Consider the following 23,146-nt stretch of genomic DNA (forward strand, 5'->3'; position numbering starts at 1 on the left):
CCATGTAATGTAATTGCACATCACTGAGACACATATCCATCACCATTTCACTGGTATTAGCCAGCATTGGGTGGTACCATGGCCCATAATGAGTTTCTTAATGACTCTGTTGGATGGCAATCTGTCTACTGCCAGCATGGCCCTGAGCAGGGGATTTGGTGGTCAGTCTGCATATGCCATGCTCTGATTGCTTGTTGGCCATAGTATGTGGATGCTGTTTTTCTTACGACTGCATTTTGTTGCATGAACGCAATGTGATACACATGTTTATACTGTAGACTTGTTGCACATGACTCCACATGTCTTTTTCTGTCCATGTGCACGTGATGATGCACCAGATGCAGAGGCGGAGGAGGATGAAGAAGAGTTTGTGGTGCATCAGACCACCAGTGGGGGATGTGGCGTAGCAGGCCCTGAGAACCCACCAGTGCTCCAGACCATCCTCAGCTGTGCTGCACAATCTTCTGACTCTTTTGACTGAGCTGGCTCTGATGCTAAACTGAATGTGCAGTCCTCAATGCTGGCAGAGGTGAGTGCACCAATGGCTGGAGCAGTTGGGTCCTGTGAGTCTGAAGGGGGTCAGGTAACTTCACAAGTCCAGTCAGTGGTGCCCCCTCTGCCTGCAGTGGTTATGGCTGCAAGGCCACCCTCCCATGTATTGGTTTCTGGTCCTGGGACAGATATCCATGGAAGAGGTGCAAACCTGCAGCCAAGGACAACGGCATCACAGAAAGGGCCATGCTCGCTTGCATCAGACAGATATGGGCCCGCACACATGGGGGACATTTGGAGGCTGGGCAGACAGAGTGGGAGCATCAGATGTTGCGTTCTGCACTCCAACACGGTGATGACTTGACGAGGTTGGCTGAGGGCATGGCTAAGGTGGTCACTTCCATGACCCCCCAACAACACAGGTGACGCAACAGCTGCAGGTCCAAATGTCACTCCCACACACTGCACATGGATGCCAACATCAGGGGCCGACGGGCAGCTATGCAGTGTCTGCAGGCGTCCTTGCTTTCATAGGGTCAGGCACAAAGGGATGACCTGAAACATGAGATATTGGCCCACAGGACTGCAGTCCATGAGGAACATGCTGCCACCTGAAGACTGTTCCACCAGGAGGTGTTTGCATTGAGGCAGACAATCTCTGAGGAATTCTGTGCCAACCGTGAGGTTGTGCATAGAGACCTTACAGCCATCAGTCTTCTGGTGCTTTCATCAGTGTCACAGCTGGTGGCTGCCACTGAGGACCAGGCCAGGGCACTGCGTGGTCAGCCTCCAGCACCACTTCCACCTGCAGATTCAACACAGGATGGGTTTGCCAGCACACACATGCCTCCTTGCCCACCGTTGCTGTGAGGTCCATGTGCCCATGGGGGAGATTTTTTTATTTAAATGTAATGTTTTTATTTGTTATTGGACGGTGTAAGTGGTTTCAACCCAGCACTCCAACTAAGTGAAAGCCTAGCGTGAGATGCCCAGCTGGAACCCTTAATTTATATATTTTTATGTCAAAAGTTATTTTATTTCTGATTGATGTACCCTGATATAACGCCCCTCTCTTTGAATCCCCCCCCCCCGCCCGGTCTCACTGAACCAAGAAGTAGGTTGTTTTGCAAAGTTAAAAGATTTATTTGATGAATTGAACAATATATATATCACACTTTTATGAATATGAACAATATTTTGATATCACACTTATTAATATTTATACACTGATCTGCAATGGGTGATATCACAACAATCAACAATCTCTTTAATCAATAGGAGTATGGGTGATAAGAACAATGTAGCAGAGAATAACTTTGTGTGGGTTTAATGAAATGAAATGATATGAAATTAATGCAGCACAGAAAGGAAGCTTGATATTAATTCAATCAAAGACAATGCAATCACTCTTTCCCCCTGTTGCTACTCAATCCCCCCTAAGATGCAATATGAAGATATGGAATGAGGGCACACAGGTTTCAGGAATAAATAATCAACAATGCATTTCAATCCCAATTCCCCAGCAAGCTTAGATAACAGGAATGATTTTACACAGGTCAAATGCTTTTGAATGTGGTTTGAAATGAATGGGAAACATGCTAAAAATGGATTTTAATTAACTAAATAGGATTCAAAACTAGTTGAATGACTGGCAGATTGGAAATTGAATTCAGAGGTTGAATGCAAGAAATAGCTGTTTTATATGGAATGAAATTGAGCCAAATGCAGAATCGCGGCAAACTTTTCAGCGCGCAAGAAATGCGATTACAGAAAAACTATAAGGAGTTGGAATGTGGTTCTTAGTTTGTTTGAAAGCTGAGTATGTTAGCTTCAAATTGGACACTCAAATCTGTCTGATCTTTGTCCGCTGTGACAATTGCCTTCTTCAGCAACTATATTAGCGCAAAGATGATTTATCACTACAATGATCACAGGATTACGCGGAGGAGAGGAGGATTCGGGATAGACAAAAGAGATTCTACAATACAATCTGGATATTTTGGAATGGGTTGGATAGGATTACTTAAAACTCAGAGATGGCTATGGACAGTTCTATGCTAAATACTCACAACTATGTCTTGGGATAGGAATGGGTCGTCAAGATCTGGTCAAAGGTTTGGACGGGAATTCGCTCGCCACCGGACAGGTCTCAGGTGCTTGGTTCTGCTCTCAGCAAGGCACTCTGGTCTGTATGGCCTCTGGTTCTGGATCGGACGGGTTGGTTCTGGACACAACTCTGCTCTACCGGTTTGGATCTCTGGGTTCTAGCAAGGGTTCTTGGCAAGAAGCAGCCAAAACAGCACAGCCAGGCTGTTGAATTGGTTGGGCCCTGTGGAAGTTTGGGGTTAAAATCAGGTTGTAAGATTCTAAAGGCCATCTGAGAAGGGTTCAGCTTTTTGGGTTGGGACTTCTGCTTCAGGGTTCTGGAGTCTGGATAGTTCTGGAATCTGGATAGTTCTGGAGTCTGGATTCTCCTTCAGAGCGCTTTGCCAGTAGATCAGTGATGGGTGAATGTGTCTGTCTGTCTGTGCCCTCAACAGTCCCTATTTATGTATTCCCCAAGGGGTTGGGGAGGCTGATTATACTAATCCCAAGCTCTAGGAAACTGATTGGTCTAAGTATTCCCTCTCTCCTGATTCGAGGAGGAAACAGTGTGTCATGATGTGTCATGATGTGTCATGTTTATGGCCCAGGGGGAGGAAACTCCCCTTTGTGTCTAACCAGAAAATCTATTTTTTCATAAAAAAACATATTCACAATATCACAAACTTGCTAATCCTACATATTTACATTACAAATTAATTAAGGCACGTATCTGTCAAAGTCTCATTTTTCTAAGAGTTTCGGTTCACAAATGACAGTTTTTTGTGCTTTTGGTTGGTTACTCTTCGTCAGTTCTTTACCAATTTTTTTACATACATGCACATACCATCTGGGCATATTCTTGTGATGTTTCATATTTTTAACATTATCACAACTGCTACATTTTGATAGTTCTGTCTCTGAATATCGCACAAATTCCAGAGTAGTTTCTACTTGTGAGCATCCTTTTCATTTTAATAACCTCTAAATTCCATATTTTTATCAATTCGACACAATTTGCTATACGTCTTTTTCTCAAACATATTTTCTGTGCTTCCTGAATCAATAAAACTGCTTGTCTCCGCCCACAAGTTCGTGGCTGGCTAGAGAGTAGTCCCAGGCCTCTCTGCCTTTGGCATCTGGTTTTAGCCTACGCCTGAATTAGCATTTCCTTTCAGTTCAACGGTGTCCTTTGTCTCCACTCAGAGCAACAGGCCAAAGTGCTCCTCCCTGTTCCTTTCACACCTGTCTGTCAGATCCTCAGCAGAGCACAGGGGAAAAGATTCTTTTGTTTGGGAGAAGGTGTAGAATGTCTTTGAAGCTCAGTGTGGCTAACTTTACTCACTTTGAAAACAGTGTTTAAAATCGTCTGTTCCTAAAATACAAATTACATTTATAACAAATATATCCACCAATCTCTTAATTCCTTTTTAAAATATAGTTTTGAATTGTATCCACCTCCATTGCATCTGATAGCAAGTCTTTCCTTTTCATTCTTTGGTTCAATGTATCAGTTTAAATGACAGGTTTAAGTAATCCCCAGCTTCTGACGCAGGCGAGCAGCGGTACTACGCCCAATTATGACATATTTCTTTCAAGCAAGCATCTTTAAATGTGGATTTTCTTCTGATCAAATATGTTTCTGCTGCCATTGTGCTTGGTGAATTCTTTATATACAGTGATGTTTAACACCCACCTAGAATGCTGGATCTTTTGTGATGTTTGAGAACCATGATTTTTGCACTTTCCACAGTCAAAGAAAAACAGATTTTTAAACAGCTCTGTGTTTCTCTAGTAATGCAGGACTGCTTTTGAAATAGTTTCCTTTTCCTCTGTGGGCAGCCAAATGATGGGTTTTGGCAGTGGTCTCCTGTATTACCACTGACATAGGTAAAAGTGGATTGGCGGCCTATTTTTCAGGATTTTCCTGCGCACTTCTGGGTGATTCTAGCATGCATATGCTTTCCAGCGGCCATTCTGTGGTTTCTGATGCAAGCAGTGCACAGTAATGTTGCAGGGCATGGACTAGTGGGTTAAGACATCCCACAACGGACATGCACCATACCCCGCCACCCTCCTAGGTGGACCTCCCCCCTCTTGTCAATGATAGACATTGTTTTGTATTGTATTTGTTGTCCTTTTTGTAGACCCTAGGCCTGGATGTTGCCATGCTATTTTTGAGTTGGCCTTTCCAGGTTTCTTTTGTTTTTCTTATTTTTTTTTTCTATTTTTTTCTATTTAACTTTTTTACTTGAATTGTGCAGTTGCCCTCTCAAGACCATGATGTATGGAGTGGTGGACATTCAGTCATGCAGAGTGAGGTCAACTTGCATGTTTGCATTGTGGTGCTCAGGATGGCATGTGCAAGTAACTGAGTTCAGTGTATACTGACAAATGTGTGCTGTGTGAATGGTACTGTACTATGCTTGTTGTAGTGTCTTGGCTCATGTTGTTTCAGTAATCTGTAATTAGGCGGTGACTGCACTCCTGGGGGAGACACCCTGCACCCTTTGATGTCCATGCTCCCCTTTGCATCATTCATTTGGAAGAACAGTTCCCGGTGGAGCTGATGTGGGATTCAAATCATGCCAGCTCAGTCAGCAGGAAAGCATGAGCAATGTCTTGCATGTTGAGCATCTGTCATTGTTCCCCGAGTTTGCTGCATGTGGAAGTTTCCTTATATGAGCTTTGCATGCTGCCATGCCAGTATGGTTTTTCAAGTTGAATTTGTGTCACTGGGCCTCATTCCGAGTTGGGCGGTAAGGGTTAACGGTCACCGGTAAGGGAAGCGGTGCCGGTAAACCCTTACCACCCAATTCTGAGGTCACATAGCGGGACCTGCAAAGGCTGTGTTGTCTGACCACACGTCCTTTGCGCGTCCCGCTAAGGGACCAGGGCGCTAATAACTGCCCCGTAATGTAATAAGCACCTTCCCCATTCCCATTGAGCCCTATGGGGGCTCAAATGGGAAAGGGGAATGGCTGGTTGAATGGGGAGTTGCCAGGTCCGCACAGGTCGGAATGTCGCGGTAAGTCCCCATTCACCCAGACCGGACATGGACCCGGGTTTGGAGGCAGCCATGGCGCAAATAGCGCCATGGCTGCCTCCAAACTTGGAATGAGGCCCACTGTCTTCCTCCCCTGGTCAACTCAGCTGTGCCTGCAACTACTGTGGTGTAGTCCATGTCCTTGGCCACCTCCACTCCAGACAGTGTACTCCTTGATGTGTTTTTCACTTGGCCTTCCCTCTCACTCTCTCTCTCTGTTGTGCTACTCTGCACTCATGGGCAGATGATCACAATCTATGTCCTGACACCATCTTGCGGCCCGGTGGTCCTTCTGCAGCGAGTGGTCTCTGCATATTTTCATCCTCCATTTATGTGTTGTCATGGATGTGCAGTTTCTTTCTGTTGTTACAACGCATGTCTTTCCATTTAGGGGATGTGTCTCCCAGTGTATTGCATCATATGCAAGGCAGGTGGGTGCCCTGTGCAGGTATGTGAAGGGCATTTGCAGATACTTGTGTGGTGTTTCACTTGGAGACTTGCACTGTGTCACTTTAGATTGTCTTATCTTGTGGTGCGCAAGTACCATTTTATGGGTGCATGTGTCACATGGTGTTGTTCTGGTAATAGGTCTGGGCATGGTGTGGTTTCTATGGATTCATAGTGCACAGGTTGTAGATTCCAAACTCTGAATGTCCGAGCTGTGTGGGTCTTTCTTGGGGGGGGGTTTGTGAGTGGGTGGCAGAGCCAGATGTTTGTGGCCTGTGACATTTTTTGATGGTTATGATATGATATGATATTTTATTTATATTGCGCTCGTACACAGGGGTTTCAGTCAGAGCACGACCAGGCAAAGGGAAGGGTAACAGGGGAAGAAAATAAAAACAATGATCTTTCTAGGCCCAGTGACATTGAGAACATGCAAGTGCATGGGGAAGGGAAAAGCGGGATAGTGCATGTGAGGTGGGAGTAATTGGGAAGTGCAGAGCATAGGAGAGAACAAAATAAATAATAAGTCAATAAATAAATAAATAAATAAATAAAGTGATCAAGAACAGTGGTAGTGCTGCCTGTGAGTGGCGAAGTGCAAGGTTAGTCAGATAGGGTGTATCTGATAAGTGCAGAAGAAGAATGGAGGGGACTGTATGGGTACAGATATAGGCCCCAGTGCAAGGGGTGGCAGGGTGAGCAGGTACCTGGGCCCAAAGGACAGGGGTTGGCCAGGTGTGACAGTGCCGAGAGAGAAAGCAGATCAACTGGGGAGAAGAGGGGCAAAGGCAGAGGCGAAGAGAAAGGTGTTGACGAGCTTCCGGAACCATAGATGGTTCTCCTCAAGTTTCAAGGTGGCAGGGAGGCAGTTCCAAATTGAGGCCCCAGCCGAAGACAGAGATCTGCCCCAGCTTGTTTCTTTGAAAAACGACTGACCCTGAGGGAGTTAGATGTAGAGGAGTGAAAGGCTTGAGAGGGGAGGTATTTACAGAGAGATAGTTGAAGGTATTTTGGACCCAGGCCCCAGAAAGCCTTGAGGAATGCAAAGGGTTTTAAATGTAATCCTTGCATCCACTAGGAGATAATTAAGGGATTTCAGAGCTGGAGAGATACGATCCCAGGGCATGAGGCCAAGGACACGTATTGCAGTCCTGTTCTGGATTAGTTGTAAAGGGTGGAGAGTGGAGGCAGGTAGATTTAGAAAGAGGCTGTTACAGTAGTCCAACCTAGAGAGAATCAGAGCTTGGGAAACAGTAAGCTTCTGAGGGAAGGAGAGGAAAGGAAGAGTACCTCTAAGGAGGTGCAGTAATAAGTTAGACTTTTTAGAGACATCAGAGATGTGTGCAGAGAAGGAAAGTGTGGAGTCAAAGATAACCTTGAGGTTCTTAGCTTCACAGGTAGGGGCAGGAGGAGGGCCATGGGAGGCCGGCCAGAGAGTGAGGGGAAAAGATGGAGAGGGTGTACCAATGAGGAGGATTTCAGTTTTGTTGGCATTTAAACAAAGATCATTGGCGGCACACCAATTTTGAATGGTGATTAGACAGTCAGAGATGAGGGAAGGAGAGGAGGTGGCTGAGGGAAGCCTGAAAATGAGTTGGCTGTCATCAGCATAGCACTGGAAATTTGAGCAAAAAATGGTAATGCAGTAGGCGAGATTTGCCAAATATTGGTGGAAAAGCCAGGGTGGGAGGTTACAACCCTGGGGAACACCACAGGTAGAGAGGGAGATAGAAGGGAGGAAGGACCCAAGTTGTACCTGGGAGGGTCGATCAGAGAGAAAGGAGATCAGCCAGGCCAGAACCTGGTCAGTGATACCCAGGTTGTCACAGGGACAATTGAGCAGGGTGGTATGGTTGACCGTATCAAAAGCAGAGGAAAGATCAAGTAGGATAAGGACAGAGGAAATGTTAGAGTCAAGGTTGGAGAGCAGGTCTTCACGGATGTTCAGGAGAGCAGTTTTCGTACTTCTGGCAGCTCTGAAGCTGGATTGGTGGTCATGGAGAGAGCCCACAGAGTCGGAATGAAGGTTAAGATGAGAGATGGCAAGCATTTCTAGAAGCTTACCCAAAAAGGGAGTAATGGAAATTGGGCGATAGTTAGCCGGACAAGAATAATCAGCTGTGGGTTTCTTGAGGAGAGGATGTACAAGGGAGTGCTTCAGAGTGGAGGGGAAAGATCCAGAGGTGAAGGAGAGGTTGCAGAAATCAGCAAGGGCTGGTGCGAGGGTATCAATGTGATCCTTAAAGGTTTTAGAGGAACAGGGAGGGACCTGTTTTGATGAGGCTTTCATAGATTGGACTTGTCTAGCGACCTCATCAGGGGAGAAAACAGTAAAGGGAGAGAAAGAGGGAGGGGGTAGCTGAGAGTGGATCAACAAGCAGAGAAGGGAAGGGGAGAGGAGCGGGAGAGGAGGAGAGTGTGGACAAGATGTCCTTGGTTTTAGAGATAAAGTGTGAGGCAAGGTCATTGCAAAGAGTCTGGGAGGCGAGAGGAAAGGCGGATACTGCAGCAGTGTTGGCCAGCTCCTTGCAGATTTTTAAGAGTTTGGCCGAATTGTTTGATGCCGCAGAGACACAGGCTTGAATATGGACTCACTTCTTGGTGTGTACAGAGAGTCGGTATTGCGTTTCGAGCAGGCGGATGAGCATGAGGCCCTCCATTTCCTCACGGCCACCCTACACTTACATTTAAGTGTAGCTAGGTCAGAGTTGTATCAAGAATTGCATTTGATTTTGGGGTTCAAACGGATCCTCATGACAGGGGCAAGAGCATCAAAAGTAGCAGAGATGGAGGAGAAAAGAAGAGACAGGGATGTGTCAGAGTGTGGGTCAGCCAGGAGTGAAGGAGGGGGTGAGAAGGTGGCAGCGAAAGCCTCAACTGACACACATTTCATGGGCAGGAAGTCTTGGGACAGGCTTGGCTTGAGGGGAGGAGATGGGGAGATGAGAGGAGGCAGTGATCACTCCAGGAGAGAGGAGTGATGAGGGAGGTAGATAGGGGGAGGCCAGAGGAGATCAAGACATCAAGTGTGTGGCCATCAGAGTGAGTCAGGCCCGAGGGGAGGATAGAGAGGGAGAGTGAATCGCAGAAGTCGCGAAAGAGCGTAGATGAGGAACCGGGAGAATCAAGATGAATGTTGAGATCACCAAGGAGGAGGAGTTGAAAGGTAGAGGCCAGGAGGGCAGAGGTGAGGTCTGCCCACTCAGAAAGAAAAGAGGTGACTTCACCAGGGGGCCGGTAGAGAGTAGCAATAGTAAGGGAGTGGCTAGGAGAGAGACAGAGCCTACAGACAAGGCATTTGAATGAGAAGTAAGTCTGATTGGGGATGATAGTGGTACGAATTCACAAAGGGGAGATCAGGGCTACACACCCTCTGGGCTGGGTGGATATGGGGGCAGAGCGGATCTTGTAGCCATCAGGGAGGAGAGTGTCAAAGCGCGTGACAGAGCTGGCCATGAACCAAGTCTCGGAAAGACCAAGGACATCAAGGTCAAGTTCTTCAAGGAGGTGGCAGATGTCAGAGGAGTGTTTGACAGCGGAGCAAGGATGGAGGGTGGCAAGATTAAGAAGCTTGCCAGCCTTAAAGACCTTCCGGGGATGGGTAAAGATCAGAGGTATGCCCTGTGGAGGGGTGGAAAGATTATGAGATGGGGGCAGAGGAGGAAGTGGGAAGGGCAAGGTAGCCAAGGGAGGTGAGTAGGGGACAGTTGGAGTTGAGAGGAAGTTGATGAGGTGAGGGAACTGCCTACAAAGAGACAGAGATTGGCCTGAGGGCCTTGCAGCATCACATTGCCATTTAGGTAGACATTAATGATGACTCTGGAGGAGTCAAAAGAATCCATACATACTTCCCAGCGGGTGCCACCATTAATGGGAGAGGAAGATACAGGACAGCACAGAGACCATAGGAGGGGTCCAAAGATCAGGCAAAGGAATGACGAAGAAGATGTCGGTGGGGGTTTGTCTGGCAGAAGCGCTGGAATAGGTATCAGCAATGGGGAGACCTGGGTTGGAGGCCAAGATATCCTTTTTCAAATTTCTTCTTGCTGGATTTAGTGAGAAGGGAGGGATAGTTGATATTAAAGCAGTTTGAGTAGATAGGAGAAACAGATAGCGCCATTGGCAGGTAGAGAGAGGGGGTATTGGGGGAAATATGCAAGTGCAACGGTAAGGAACAGTCACTGGGCAAGCAGGTTATAGTTGAGGGCCAAAGTGAAATTAGAAACACACCCACATTTGCTTACAGAAACACACCCAAATTTGACTTTCCAAAACACACCCAAATTAGACTTTCTAAAACACACCCAAATTTGCTTAAAGAAACACACTCAAATGTGCTTACAGAAACACACCCAAATTAGACTTTCTAAAACACACCCAAATTTGCATACAGAAACACACCCAAATTAGACTTTCAATGGCAAATGCTAAAGCACCATAGGTAAGCAAAATAAATTAAGAGTAGAGGTGAGTGTAGGAGCGGGAGCATTGAATAGCATATCAGGGAGAATGGTTGGAACAGGCAGAAGGGAGAGTGAAGCTTCAGGAGGGGAAGAGAAAGGATAAAAGGAGGAAAGAGCTAAACACAAGGAGAGGAAAGTAAGAGAGGCATTTGTAGTCCAGATACATGGCTGAGTGGGCTTGCAGTCCCAGGAAAGGTTCCAGAGGGTCGGGCTGTTGCAATAGTGTCATGTAGCATCCCAGTAAGCGGACATGGAGCTGACAGGGGCCTTAGAAATGGGCCTTTCAAAACAGGCCGGCTCCCACCTCCCGGTCCACCCTGATTGGAGGATGAAAGTGCAGGCAGCCAATAGGCAGGGGCCAAAAAAGGCAACACAGCCTCAGGTGCAGTCAGGCAGCCATTTTGGAGGTGGTTTCAAAACAATGCAATGCTGACCAAAGATTCATGAAGAGTGCACAAAAAATGGAATGTGATTTCAATGCTGTGTTTCCAGAGACATGCACTGTAACTGGTAAGCGAAAAAAACAGTATGCACAAATTTGAGTTTTTACATTTTCACAGTCGATTTCTTTTTTTTTAAAGTAAAAGTAACACACTTTCTAAATATGCAAAAGGACACCAAGAGCGCCTGTGCCAGGAAATAAGGCCAGCAACATTTACCTAGGATGTAATGACAGCACTGATGTAGGAAGTAGGAGACTTCTATGAAACAGCTGAACAGGAGTTGATTTCACCCACGCGGAGATCCCGGGGTCTGTACACAGTCAAAACCAGCTGGTTTCATTAACAAAGGTGCACACGTGGAGCGCAAGGTCTGGGGGCCATGAGGAACTGAGGTATGCTGAAGAGGGTCAAGTGAACGAGTGGTCTGCAGGTCTTCATGGACATGCACAGCTGATGCAGATGGAGGCACTCGCAGTGAGCACGATGTCTGCAGGCCATGCAGCTGATGTGCTGATCTAGATGCTCGCAGTAGCTCGAGGTCAACAGTCAGGCCGGGGAAAAACGAACAGTTACTGCAGATGAGTATGCACTCAGGGGCACAGAGCATGTTATAGGCTGGGAGCAAGAGGAAGACAAAATGGAGGTCTGGAGGTTGGTTGTGCTGGTGTGTGTTTCAGTGCACTTTGCACATGTGTGCTGAGTGACACTTCGCATCCCATGCAATGTCGGTGCGGTAATGGTTTGACGGCACATTTGGCCTACTTTTGATCATGGTTACCCATTGATATTGTGCAGCTTCAGTTATGATTCACAAACATGGCACCATTGATGCACATTTTCAGGATGCTATATGGTGAACAGGCACACTACGTTGTGAAATGTTGGTGTGTTCACATGCATGTCCCATGCATGCTGCACCATGTGTTTGAGCTTCAAGGTGACCGCAGCTGGGTGCATGGTGCTGATGCATTCAATTAAATGCACAATTGAATCAATTCTATGCTGTCATGATAAAGTCTGCATTGACCTTGCACTTTTCCCTTGCATCCTACTTTTTGTGTGCATGGATCCTTGTTTGCACTTTCACATTGCTTTGTCATGTCTGCCTACATCTCCCATGGCAGTTGCCTTGGTGGCCAACCTTCTAGTCTGACATTGGCTTCTGTGAAATGCTGCCTCCAGCATGATCCTGTCTGGAGTGCAAGGGGTGAGTATTTTTGTTCTGGCCATCTTGTGCTTGCATCATCCCATGACTGTGTTCACTGCACCACCCACTACTACACTAGTGATGGCATGCCTTGTCATGTCATGTTTGTCTTCCAGGTGGGTCCCGGTGGAAATGGTGGTGCCATAATGATCTTGAAGACTACTGGTGGTGCATATAGCAACACACCATCAGAGTGTTCAAGGGGGTGACAGCGTGATTTGAGCACTCTGAATGTGTGCTCCACTATGCCGTGAGTTGCAATATGGGCAGTGTTGTATCTTACCTCGTTAGGTGAGGTGGGGTTGTCTATGGGAGTCATCATGTATGTGCTCAGAGGGTAGGCACAGTCCCCTGTAGAGGTGAGAATGGTTGACATTGGCATTTTTTGGCAGTGTCTAGTGGTCTCTGTGCAATGTGCATTAATGTGCATGGCCATTCATACTTACCAATGAGCCATGTTGTGCCATGCTTCCCAGCATCCAGGGTCCGGTGTAACGGTGGTATACTGAAGATGTAACCATTATGTGTGCTACTATGATAGTTGGCATACACTTCAGTAATGATGCCCTTGGGATCACACACAACTTGAACATTGATGGAGTGCCAATGTTTCCGGTTGTGGTAGATATGCTCTGTTGCTCTAATTGGACGGAGAGCAACATGGGTGCAATCAATAGCACTTAGCACTCGGGGAAAGTGCACCACCCCCATAAAAATCCTGGACCACTGCTTGCATTTCTGCTGGTGTTCTGGGCATATGGATATGCCGGCGAACAGAAGGTTTTGCAGTTATGCATGAGAACATCTGGTGTAGGCAGTGAGACTGTGTGGCCTTGGAGATAACACCTACTATGGCGGTGGTCCGCTGGAATTACCCAGTGGTCAAAAAATACAGAGCAGTGAGCACCTTTTGCAAGGGGCTCAGTGCTTGGGAGCACATGGCGGATGGTGTGAGGTCATCTTCCCACTCCCTGACCAGGTCTAGGATGATACGGGCGGGGGACCTATACCTGCCATAGACCTGGTCATCAGGCATCCCAAAAAGGCTGGTCCGTGGGTGGAAATTCCGGGCCCTGGCCATCTTTCTCCTACTGCAGTGTCCCAGGATGATTGCTGCAACAAATGGTGCATTCATCGTGGCTGTATCCATTAATTTGGTTTGTCTTGCATGCTTTTTATAGGCATTTGTTAGGGTGCACATTGACGTTTACGTCTGCTATAGCGTGGCATCAGTGTTCTGGGATATGCGCATGCTTTTTCGTGACCCGATGCTCCCAGTTCAATTCAACGAATATGCTTATTTTGCATGCGTATGGGTGATGCAATTGCTTGACGGTGGAATGTGCCTCGTAACGCCCACATGTTCGCTTGTTCTTCCTCATTCAATGTGATCTGGCCCCTATTTAGGTGGCTGCGCATGGCCCGACACACCCTCTTCAAGGTGTCTTGTGCAAGATGTTCCTCGACTCGCAGTGACATGGCAGACCGGCGTAGATTCGTCGCAAGTCCAGGTAAGCCACCCACATTACTTGCCATGAATCGACGAACGGGGAGTTGCGCGCAATGTTGCGTGCTTCTTTTTTTTTCTCTGCAGAATATTCCATGAATCACCCCCTGTACGTTATACCATAAGCCGGTTATCGCTAACTGGCGCCCCCTCTAGTGCACTCCTAAGGGTTAAGTACCCCACTTTCACTACAAACGTGACTGAATTCAAAAGAAAAATTAAATAAGATAGTAAGTAGAACTTATAAACAGTAAAAGTTCATGGGTGATTTATCGTCTGCAATAGGTTAGTTACTTATGATTATTTGTATATGTGCTTTGAAACCCAAAGGGTAGACAAAAACACACATAAAAGTCTGTTTTCCAAAAAAGCAAATCTATTTACATAAAATTACAGAGGCATACTGCCTTGAGAATCCACAAGTTGAAATTAAACATTCAAAAGAAAACATTCCAACAGAAGTATGTTACATCACAATAAATTGTCCTATTCAAATAAAGAAAGAAAACAGTAATGTTGCATTCACATGTACACTGTTATATTTCGGGAAATAGTTGGTACACAAATTAAATCACATGGGATAAAATCCCCTAATACGCTCCAATGATGACAAACAGGGTTTGCCGACGTTTTTCAGATTATAAGAAAATCCTTCTTCAGGGCTTGAGTGCACTCAACTTTCTAGGCTTTGTACAGCTTGTTTCAGCAATGTGTCTAAAAAATAATGTAAAACAATGCACATCAGTGTGCGTTTCCAAAACAAATGCTAACAGGTAGGAATCAGTAAATGTAATACTAGATGTGAAACTGACTTCCTTGCCATTTCCTAGTAACTCCATGGCCCCCACTGGACCTGCAAAATACCAAAAACTACCATATTAGAGGTAAAACTCCTCTTAGAAACCCGGACAATAAAATGAAAGTGTCTCCTAGTAGCATAAGTGAAAAAGAGCTTAATAATTTGCAAAGCACTTACCCGACTGTAAGTCGGTGAGGAGGGAGTGAGTTCTGTAGGGATGATAGCAGAGTTGCACTGAGCTGTAGGAAATAACATGAAAGAAATAAGACTAGCCAGTAGCCTATGCACAAAAAAGGAGGAAGTACCTCTGAGGGTAAACAATTGTCCAATGGTGAAAGAACTATGGACTGCAAGGGAGCTGTCCAATACGTTATGGCGCGAACACGCATCAGTCGGTCCAATAAACTTATAAAAGACAATATTGATCCTTATGCACGCTGCTAAGGACGCTGCATGTATTTCAGCATACACGCGGGAAGGCCGCTAAAGTGTATGTGTTAAAAGTGATCTCGAATCAAAATAGGGGACAAGACCCATAAATAATACAATTCAGGCGGGATGGATTTGGGCTATGAAAAGAGTCCAAGTATGCAAATCCGCAGACCACTCCAGACATAATTCAAAAGAATCAATGTACGTGGTGTATCCCGCCAAATTACACAAGCCCTACGATATCCAAGGCGTAAGAGTGACATATCCAAATAGATCACAGAGTGCCATCAGTGCATTCGCTCACCTTATGCACAGTACAAGTGCTCCATACAGACTAGGGTCCCGATCGCACCTCGATCGGACCCTCGGCAGTAAATATGTTGTCAGGGACGCCCGCGCATGCGCGTGGCGTCCCCCTGGGGGGCGGCGGCCATCTCGGTGTGGGCGAGTGAGGGATGCATTGCCTAGGCAACACTACCCTTGTTCCCTGACCACAAGAGTGCTGGTGTCGTCGTGGATCGGGAGAAAGTCCTGGTTGGACTAAAGTGCATTATGGAGAGTGAAACGTGGCCCAAAGACTGGGAGAGAGATGAGGGTCCCTAGTCCTGGCGAAAAGGAGAAAGGTAAGGAACACCCATAGGGGTGCTATAGGACATAACGCAGGAGTGGTGGCTTGCAGTGGTGCCGAGGGGAAAGGAAAAGGTAAATAGGGCAGAAGGGGTGTATAAAATCATACCTTACAACCTGCTACATGGTGGGACAGGGAGAGGAGCAACTCTCCCGGAATGAAATCCGGTTGGGTGCCCCAAGAACCCCTAACCTCGTATGTATTAAGTATGTAAGTGTCTAAGAAGATGGCAAAAGTAAAGGGGAGAAGGGAGGAGCATATATCCGGGAAAAGATCCGGTCAAGTGCCGCAAAGACCCTTAATCCCGATACATAGATAGCGTACGACTCCCTAGGACAGTGGCAAAGAGGTCGATGTCAGTATTAGGGACATGAACAACATCGGAAGGTCATAACTAAATTGTCAAGGGTATACACTCACATTGGAGTGGTGTTGTGATTTGTGGTACAGTCCTCTTAGTGTGCCACCAGACACCGCTTATAAAGGCCTAACAATTGTGTAATGTCAAATAATAGTACATCAATAATATTCAATCCATAGGTTGACAATCAATTAGACAAAACACATTAAATCCACTTCTGTATCCATGCCCCTTTGGTATATAGAATCTAGTAAGCCTATCCACAACACTTCCCTCTGTAGGAGTTTCCTGTGTATATCGCTGCCCGTAGGGCCTTGTTTGACCTGTTTCAGAATGATGCACTTCAGCTAAGCTATCGTGTGTCTATTTTCAATAAAGTGCATTGCTACTGTTGATTTCAGGGTACCTCTCCGAATGTTGGACTTGTGCTCAGTCCAGCACGTTTTGGCTTTTCTTGTGGTAATCCCTACATAACATAAGCCGCAGGGACATTTCAATGCGTACACCACGTTGGTAGATTCACACGTGGCAGAATGGCACCCCCTGTACGTGTAAGCAGTCCTCTTTGAGGTATTGTGATTGTTTTTATGGCTTGGTGTTAATATTGCACGGAGCTTTGGGTGGTCCTGGGTTTCCATTGAAAGTTCAATTTTAGCCACAAATGCAGTTTTAAATGCGGCCAACATGCCTGCGCTTTGCAGTCGTCATGAAGCAGCATTTGCATTAATCTCAATGGATTCCGCCTGGTGTAAGGATCATGTTCGATGTAGATTTCAGCCTGTACATTATTAGCCGTGCAGCCTCCCGCCAGCGTTAAATGAGCTCCTATGCATTGACTTGGAAGAATGAACGAATGACTCAGCTCTAGTATGATTCTAATCTTTGACAGGCAGGTTAAATAAAGGTCCCAATAGAGAGCTATTTAATCACTGTGCTATATGACCCGGCATATTCGCATCGTGCAATTGTTTATTGATGCTTTAGTCTTTGGATCCTCCTGCTGGTTCCGACAACCAGCTGCTATTATTCTGTTTAATTGTAGGGGCGTTGCTGGGGGGGGGGGGCTTAGGGGCTAAGGGGGCTAAAGCCCCTGATCTTTTAGTTGTAGCCCCGGATAGAATCCCAGGAGCTACAGCCGAAAGACTAACTAGCCCCCAGTCCCAACAGTTCCGACATCAGCTTAGCCCCCCTGGTCTTTTCCAGACCTAGCTGAAATAAAAGTTGGCTTTCCTACAAAAGGTGCGCAGGCGCTCTGGTATTACCAAGCCACTTGAAAAGATACCCTGTGGGCCTGACTTACAAAAGCCTTTTCCTATGGGAAAACCCTATTGGAAAACGGTGCGTAAATCAGGCCCCGTGCCTTCAGCTCATCCCGCATCCCATCTCAGCAAGTATAGAGTCCTAGTTCCCTTCCCCAATTCTGTTGCTACACAGTGAACTTGTTATGTTTCTATTGTTTTGCACGTATCCCTTCACATTGTGTGTTCCTGCACATATCCCCCATACTTCCCACAACTGCACTCCACCTACTCCACCGCATCCCCCTTGCCTGCCACCTCGTGCGCTGCCCATCATGCGTCCACGCCTCTTCTATAGATTCCCTAACCATGTGTTTATCCATCTCCTGGAAACCCACCGCCTGGAATGAAGTGGCATGCACTTTGTGCATGCGTGCCATGGCGCCCACGCGCGACGTTTGATAAGCAGAAGGAGCTGGCCACTCCGGTTATCCGTGGCGTGCCATGCCCCTTTACCCATCCCAATCTTGGGCCTCGTTGATTTCTGATGCAGCTGAAAACGTCCATTGGATAATCGCCCTTCGCATTTGTCAGGTTGCTATTGCTGAGTCTGCAGCAGCTGTCCGTTATCGCGTGCAGGCCCCAGTATACATTAGTTACAGCTTCATGATGGAGTTCAAGGGGCACCTCTCAAGAGAACCAACCCCAATATAACACATCTCAGCTCCGGTCAGACACGATAACATTGATTAATGTTAAGAAATTAGATGGGGGGGTTGTTAGAAATATGCCTCGGGGCTGCTCTTGTCAGAGTCAGGAACATGCTGAAACATCGGCTTTCATTTCAAATGTTACAGTGGCATTGACACACATGCACACTTTGCCATCATTTGCTTTCCATGGAGCTTCTAAATCGTGGCCTTTACAGCACCACTCAGTGCAGAACATACGTCATCTCTAGTAGTATTTCTGCATATAGTCTCCGATTCATGAAAGTTTATATTCAAGTATTTTCTTTTCATTGTTCGTTTTCTCGCGAGATATCAGGTGCTGTGAACCATTTCCGCTTGAGAAAGATAACAGACTCCGCGATTCGGCTGAATCAAACACCTTGGAGCTGTTGTGTGATCATTCTCTGCATGGCAAATGGCCAGTCGTGTTGTTCGCAAACAGTTCCTTTGCAATAACTGCTGGACCCATATGCAGGCAGACTTACATTTGTTGTGTTGGGGTGTGGGTGTCCTGTCTTGCCGACCCCTTCTCTCCACATAAATTATTACACCACAACATTTGGTCAAGTGATGGCAATAAACGGCCGTAGGTTTTTGTTGTTACAGATATGGTTATGGAACATAAACAATAATCGCATATCGTAATCATATGGTACTTTTGGTCACCGGGTCCTGAGGTTATCCCCTCAGGCCTGGGCCGCCTTCTTTGTCCCACGACTTGTTGAGGTCACTGTACAGTGTCCTGATTTCCCTTGCGTTGTTCTTCTCCCTTTTTCTAGGGAGGGAGGGATTGCGGAAAAGAAAAAGAGACAGAAGCTGAGTACACATCGAACTCTCTGAATGTTTGGGTCCCGTGCAGGCTCCACAAACAGCTTGTGTTTCTCTGAGCTGAAAGCAGCTCATTATATAGGACCAAGGGGTAGCCCCTGGGTCTTTGTAGTATATATGGGGGGCTGTGAAGAAAGCCACCAGGCCGTCCTGCAGCCGACAATCTGAGCCCATGGGGGGGGGCAATCTTTGTTGTTCCCCTGCCTGGCTGACCTTGCTTCCCGTGGTTGCTTAGCACCCATTTGTTATTGTGGGAGGGTGAGGTGTTCTTTCACAACTCACCCTTCCTGCACTTTATAGCGCAGAGACTGTGGGCCTCATCACGAGTAGGGCGGTAACACCGGCGCTAATAGCGCTGTTGCTATCTGTCCTACCGCCAAACCCACCGGCGCTATTACAGCCGGATCACGGGTTTGGCGAATTTGGAATTCCCCATTCCCCATTAAGCCCATTCGGGAATGCCCCATTCCCCATTAGGCTCAATGGGGAAATTTCACGCTCATACCGCCGGCGGTTTTCCCGCCGGCAGTATGAGCGTGAATTTTCGGCGGGTTTCCTCCCAGCTCAGAGCTGGGGAGAAATCCGCCAAAGCCCTGATTTGGCAGACCCTTAAATCCGGCGGTAACAGCGCTACCGCCGGATTTAAGGGTTACAGCCAAACTCGTGATGAGGCCCTGTGTGTCTCCTTGTTGTTGGTGGAGAAGGGAGGTGGGCCTTGGGGGAAGGCTGCTGCCCCTCTCCTGGGCCTGCTGCCATGGGGCAGCAGTTACCCAGCCTCGCTTGGGGCTGCCCGGAAGCGTTGCCCATAACTCCTGGACCCATATGCAGGCAGACTTACATTTGTTGTGTTGGGGTGTGGGTGTCCTGTCTTGCTGACCCCTAACCTCCCCATAAATTATTACACTACAACATTTGGTCAAGTGTTGGCAATAAACGGCTGTAGGTTTTTATTGTTACAGATATGGTTATGGAACATAAACAATAATCACATATCGTAATCATATGGTACTTTTGGGCACCAGGTCCTGAGGTTACCCCCTCTGGCCCGTGCCGCCACACACAAGTAGTTTATCGGCTGCCTGTGTTCCCCCAAAAGTTAGGTTATTTTCAGCCTCTGGTAACTAAAGTATTGGTGATTCCTCTATAAAATTGTTCCATGCCGTGCCCGAGTAGGTGGGTGCCGTCCTTGTGAAACAGATCGGGGTCGCCCAGTGTTATGGCCGGGTGTTTTATAGAGCCCAAGCCCCTGGCTATGCAGAATTTATCCAGCCCTCTGTTCAAATTTCTCCTGGAATTGTCGACTGATTTATAACAGGTGGCTCCCTGCCATGTTTTTGTAGGCAGGATTGCTGAAAAATAAATTTCAGTGTCCCTCTTGTGTGAAATGCCTGATAGAGAGGCGTATATTTCTTCGTATACAATTTTTCTTCCCATGTTCACAAGGTCGTTACCCCCGAAATGTATTATCAAAAATTCGGGCGGATCTATGTATGCGACTAGGTTGGCTAGTTTGTCATGGATGTCTGGCCAGTGGAGGCCTCTGTAGCCCCACCATTATGCAATTGTGTTCCTGAATGCTGGGCCGTCTTTAGGTTCTTCGGCCCAATGCCCTGTCCTGAATACAAACGAGTGTCCGACTATCCAGGCTGATCTTAAAGGGGAGTCCCGCTCGGCTGTTGTTTCTGGGGAGAAAGAAACAGGTGGGGGGTGGGTGCAAAACTATATTAGTTCTGGGCTGATGTATCTCCTGTAACAATCTGACTTCCACCCCCGTATTTTCTTTACTTGTTGGGCGCCTAGACCTCCTTGCCATGCTGAGGTTGCTGCCCCAATCCTAAAAGAGTGGCTGCCAAAATCCTTTGGATTCCACCTCGCTTTGGTGATTGCTTTCATGAGCACCCCTTTGAATTGGTAGTGGCTCAGTGCTGAGTTGTCCCTGTGGATTAGGAATCTCCCCCCGACTTTGGGCCGCTGTGCCTAGTAGAGGTTGGTGATGCACACCGGGCAGTTTGGTGCATCGTCAATGCAGTAAATGTTGACCGTTTTTGCACCCATTTTGGATCGTTGTATTTCGATGTTGACGCTGTCCCTTCTAACCCTGGTTTCCATGATGCCTAAACCATTGTTGGCTTTAGTGCTGGAGGCAATGAGCTCTTCCACCTGGAAAGCCCCAAAATATGCAAGAAAATATGCTGTTTTAAATAATAATGTTTCATATGGGTGCAAACATTTGCTGTCGAATAGGCTTGCTATTTTTACCAGTTTATCAAAATCTAGTGGGCAACGGGTATCTACCTGAGGTCCCTCTATTTTGCCCCAGTCTTTCATTGCATATGAAATTAACGCGATTTGGGTGGGATCTGAGTCACCCCGTAATTTTGAAAAATAAGATATCGCTACCAGATATCTTTTTGCCCAATCTTTTTTAAAACCCTGATTGTGCGCCCACTTTAAAAGGATTTCTATATCTTTTATTGTTATTAATTCCACAGGGTTTTAAACCAGTTGTTCTAAGAACCGTTTGCAAGCACTTACTGTACTGGGCTATAGTGCTGCTTGCTATGGCTTTCTCCGCCATCTCTACTAGGAACCCTGTAGCAGGGTTCATGCTATCTGTGGGCAGTATCCTGCTGGCACCCGTTTTTAAGGTGCCTGGATGGTGATGTGCATTCCGGCCTAGCCCTCGGGCGCAGGCATTAATGCACATCTCTCTATTTTCCCATTATTGTCTAGCAGTCTGCTGGGATCAATGTCATCTTTTCCTGGGCATGTGGCGCTAGCTCCCGGAATTTTGCCCACTGAAAGCAAGAAAAAGCATCTGCAATGTTATTATCTGCTCCAGCGATGTGTTTTGCTTTGACAAAACTGTTTTCATGCAGTGTGACCGTTGTGATGGCTCGTAGTACTCTGAGCAACAAATGGCATTTGGTGGTTCTTTTGTTCAAAATTCCAACCACCGCCATGTTGTCACACCAAACCATGAGTTCAGTGTAAGTCAGCTGCCTGACCCATATGCGTACCTTTAGCCAGATGGGAAATATTTTTAAAAGAGTGATGTGCCTAGTATGACCCCAAAACCCTTGATCCCTGCTGCATCCGTAAAGAGCACCCTTTTATCCCTTGTGTTCAATGGCGTGCGCCAAAGTGTGATCCCGTTGAAATTTGTGAGGAAATTCCCCCATACTTTCAGATCTTCTTTCACTTCTTTGCCCAGCCTGATGTGTAGGTGGGGTTTGATGCATGCTTTGGTTTTGAACTCTAGGCTCCTGGAAAATACTTTTCCTTGTGGAATAATTCTGGCTGCGAAAATGAGACTGCCTGCCAGTGATTGTAATTCCCTCGCTATGCCCTTGTTTTTTGTGCATAGCTCTTGGATTATTTCTAAAAGTTCTGCTACTTTTAATTTTGGGATTCTGCATATGCCATCTGTTGTGTCTATGTCTATCCCTAAAAAGATAATGTTTGTGGCTGGCTTGGGTGTCTTTTCAGCTGCCAGTGGGATGCCCCATTGCGCAGCCATCCCTTCCAACTCTGTCAGTGCCCTGCTACATTCTTCCGAATCTGTTGGGCCCATCACCATGAAATCATCCAGGTAATGCACTATTCTGACCCCTGGTACTTGTTTCTGAAATGGCAATTGGAAAAAAGAGCTGAATTGTTGAAATAGGGCGCACCCCATAGGGAGGCATCTGTCCACATACATTTGTTATTGAAAGTAAAACTAAGCTACTGCTGAGAATTTGGGTGGCCTGGTAGTAACTTGAAGGTGGATTAAATGTCTAGTTTGGCCCTAAGGGCTTTCCTGCCGCAGTCCTGTATTGTAAGTGATTTCAATCCGGCACTTCACCTAAGTCAATGACTAGCGTGAGATGCACAACTGAAATCCTTAATTATTTATTTATGTCTATAAGTTCTTTTATTCTGAACGATGTACCACTTATATCACGCCCCTCTCTTTGAAAAACCCCCACCCCCCATCACACTGAACCAGGAATCAGGCTGGTTTGCAAAGTTAAAATATTTATTTATATATTCACAATATAATCACACTATTTTTAATGGTTATGCAATAATCACCAATGGGGTGATGTCACACTAGGCAATCTCTTTAATCACACGGAGTAATAAGGAGCAAACATAATGCAACACAACAATAATACTTTTGTGGGTTTGTTCAAATCAATAGCAATGTGGTTACTCTTTCCCCCTGCACCCTCAACCCCCCAATATACAATGTAGAGATATAGGAGGAGAGAAAACAGGTTTCATGAATGCAGAATTCAAGCAAATATATCATTCCCAATTTCCCCCCAGCAAACACAAGAGAGAAACAGAACTAATTGGCAAACTGTCAAAATGGTATTAAAGTTGGCTTTGAATGGAATGGGAAAAACACTAAATATGGCTTAAATCACTGAAATAGTTGAAATTCTAATGGGAGC

The sequence above is a fragment of the Ambystoma mexicanum genome, chromosome 7q, assembly GCF_040938575.1.
Source record: "Ambystoma mexicanum isolate Mex_15411 chromosome 7q, UKY_AmexF1_1, whole genome shotgun sequence".
In the NCBI taxonomy this organism is placed as follows: Eukaryota; Metazoa; Chordata; class Amphibia; order Caudata; family Ambystomatidae; genus Ambystoma; species Ambystoma mexicanum.